The following is a 3,328-nucleotide window of genomic DNA, read 5'->3' as shown; positions in this document are numbered from 1 at the left end:
TCCCGCCGGAGCTGCTCGGGGCTGGGGACGATGCCCGCACGCAGCACTCGGGGGTCGCTGTCCCCGCTGTGTCCCCGCCGTGTCCCCGCCCCGCTCCGGCGGGGAGAACCATCGGAGGAAGCGCGGCCGCGGCCCCGGCCCGTCCCACGCAGCCCCGGCACCCCCGGCCCCGCAGGCTCTGAGGGGCCCGCGCTCTGTCCCCCAAAAGGGACCCGGGGCTGGAACCAGGTCATCCCCAAGGTCCCTTCCATAGTGACAAGAGGACACCTTGCCTTGCCTCAGGCACACTCAGAGCTCCCAACACCGGTTCTTCCATCACTACTGAGCAGCCCACATGGCGGGAGTTAAATTTACCTCGATTTTATCCAGAGTCCTGATTCCCAAATGGAGTTCCTCTAACTCCATTATCTTTTTTCAAGCTTCTCTTGTTCCCTGTCTCGGGGAGGACGATCCCTTCTTTCCCCTGCTGGAGAAGAGACCTTCCCAGCCACAAACCCACCTGGGCAAACCCAGCTCGTTTGGGGCTGACCAGGTGCTTCAAATCACTGCTTGAAACCAGAAACACCTGGAGAACGTTACCAGCCCCTTCCCCACAGGGCCATGGAATCATGAAGGCTGCAAAAACCCTCTCAGACCACTGAGTGCAACACTCCCCCAGCACTGCCAAGGCCACCACTTACCCATATCCCCAAATGCCACATCCAGGCATTTTTTGAACAGTGAAAGCTTAAAATGAGAGTTTTCCCACCCTGACCATGCATCTCCCTCTCCATGAATCCCTGCAAACCCAGGCCTGCTCTCCAACCATGTTCCCACCTGGATAAATAGGAGATCACACAAATAAAAGAATTGCTTTGAATAAACTGCCTATATAACATTTAAAATATTACAGGGAAATGAAATAATTATTTGGACAAGGCTTAGTGGATTTAATTGCTGCTTTTCCGTCACGTGTAATTGGTGTTTTAAGTGATGTTAACAGTGTTTCCCATGGAGAGGCAGGTGTGTGCCACAGAATGAGGCTGTTGTTAATAGGATAACCACAATTAAGTATAATTGGGAGCATCATATCAATCACTCCTTGGAGCAGCACAAGTGCAAAGTTTTCCACCTGCTTTTCCGCTGGTTTCACTGGTTCAACATCAAAGCCAAATAAAATACTGGAAATTCACCAGGGGCAGCAAGAAACTCCTTAACTTTCTGTGCCATTGCCCATTGATGGAGAGTTAATCTGAGGGGCAAACTTCCATCCCAGCTCCTCCCAGGACCCAACATCTGATGGAGCAGCGTCATGGCAGGGCAGCGTTTGAGGCTGAGGTGTGTCCCAAGGACAGCTCAGCCCTGCTGGTGGCACACAGGGGTCACATCCAGCCCCCTCCCCACCCCACAAACACCTGGCACCATGGGAAGCACCCACAGAGCTGCTGTCCTGGGGATCAGACACCTGGGACTGGGGAAACAGGGGCTCTGCTCCAAACTGCGTGTAATATTCCCACTTGGAATATCATTAATGGTGTCATCTCCTGTTTTCCTCCTCAGGGGAAGTAGCTAAAGGCTCCCTTTTCCAGGAAAGCTGAGAATCTGAGGGGGTCACACAGCTGCATAAGCTGGCCTTGAAGAAAAACCTTTGGATGCATTAAAAAAAAAAAAAAAAAAATCACAATTAGCACAAAATCCAGGGGCAGCAACACTGATGTGCCCAAATGGCTGAGGGTAACACCTCACAACCCCCAGCCCTTTCTTCCCCCAAAACCCAGCTTTGATGATGCATCAAGCCTGAAATTTTAAACATGACCCAGCAGACAAGCCCACAGCCCTTGGGGTGCCCTCCCCAGCCACCGTCCCTTCCTCCCTCCTCACCTCTCTCCCAGCAGACACTTTGCTTCCAGAGACATCCAAGGACATAACCCCCCCAAGGCCATCCCAACACAGCTCCTGAAATATCTCTGAAGCGTAAAAAAAACACAAAACAAGAGTGATAAGGAATTAGCAGCCTCTTGGAAACCCAAACAAGGTTTCTGCAGTGATGGAGAAGTCAGAAAATGTGATTGAATGTGATTAAGACACCCCCACCACTGCCTGCTGGGGTGCCTGGGAGCAGCTCAGCCCTACAGAACTGCAGCTGCCTTGGCCAGGAGAGCTCGGCCTCCTGCAGGGGTTCAGATTCACAGCTGGATCCGGTCAGGAGTGGGTCACAAAACACCCAGGTTGATAAAAATGGCTCTTGATAAGCTTCTCCTGGTGGGTGTCCAGGGCAGGGACCCACAGCGCCATCCCATCCCAAAATCTGCAGTCCCTGCCACTCTCAACTCACTCTTACACCTCTACATACATGGTGTGTGCCCCGAAATCCATGAAAACACAAGCTCAGGGACTCCTTAATCCTCATTTTTAATTCAGACCAGGTGCTGCAGGCTCCTTTCCCTGCCCAGAGGGGCTCAGCACTTCCTTACTCCAAATATATTCCTTAGCTTTCACCTTCATTAGGTCCCAGCAGTTTCTTGTCTCTTTCCTTTTCTATTACACTCCATTCAAATCGTTTCAGCTGAGGCAGGACAGCTGGGTGTCAAATCCGAGCTCCAGGTGGGGACAGGCTGAGTTTTGCCTGGATGCCACGCCCTGATCCAGGCAGGGAATCCCAGGAACTCCCTCCAGCCCCCCCTGACCCCACCCCGGAGTCAAACCAAAAAACCGCCTCCTAAAACCAGCCCATTTCCCACCTCGCTGTGTTTCTGTGCTCCCCCTGGCTCTCAGGATGGATAAACAACTGTAACTGGGCACGGGAGGCTTAAATCCAGGTGCTGGTGGTGAGTGGGCTCAAAGGAGACAGGCACGGCGTGGATTAGCCCAACACCCACCTTCAGAGCCTCCAATTAATTCATTAAGTGGCCCTAATGAGCTCGGGGGACAGCTTTAGGCACCTTTAGGTGTGAAGCCAGCTGAGGGACAGTGGGATGCACACACATCTCAGGGCCCAGCAGCAGATTATTTCCACATTTTAAATAAAACTCAGCCCTTTGGCTCCAGCCCCCGTGGGAGGGGGTGCAGGGGGAGGTGCCCTCACCCAGCATTGGCTTGGTTTCCCGAAATGACATGAGAAGGCAAGGCAGGCCCACCCACAGCAGGAGATGGAGGCTGGGTTTTCCTCCTTTTAATGTTTTAGTGGCCGCAGGATGGGGCAGGGAAAAGCTCAGCTCATTACCAAACCCCACTCATTAATGGGTGCTGTAATGAGGGCTCATTGTGCTCCTGGCCCCTGCACCCAACCAGGGTTAATCCAGGGGTGACTCCTTCCTCGCTTATTCCTCCTCTGCAAGGGTAATTGTTT

The sequence above is a fragment of the Onychostruthus taczanowskii genome, unplaced genomic scaffold, assembly GCF_017590055.1.
Source record: "Onychostruthus taczanowskii isolate IOZ18803 unplaced genomic scaffold, ASM1759005v1 scaffold81, whole genome shotgun sequence".
NCBI classification, from domain to species: Eukaryota; Metazoa; Chordata; class Aves; order Passeriformes; family Passeridae; genus Onychostruthus; species Onychostruthus taczanowskii.
This window is presented reverse-complemented; position numbering follows the sequence as displayed.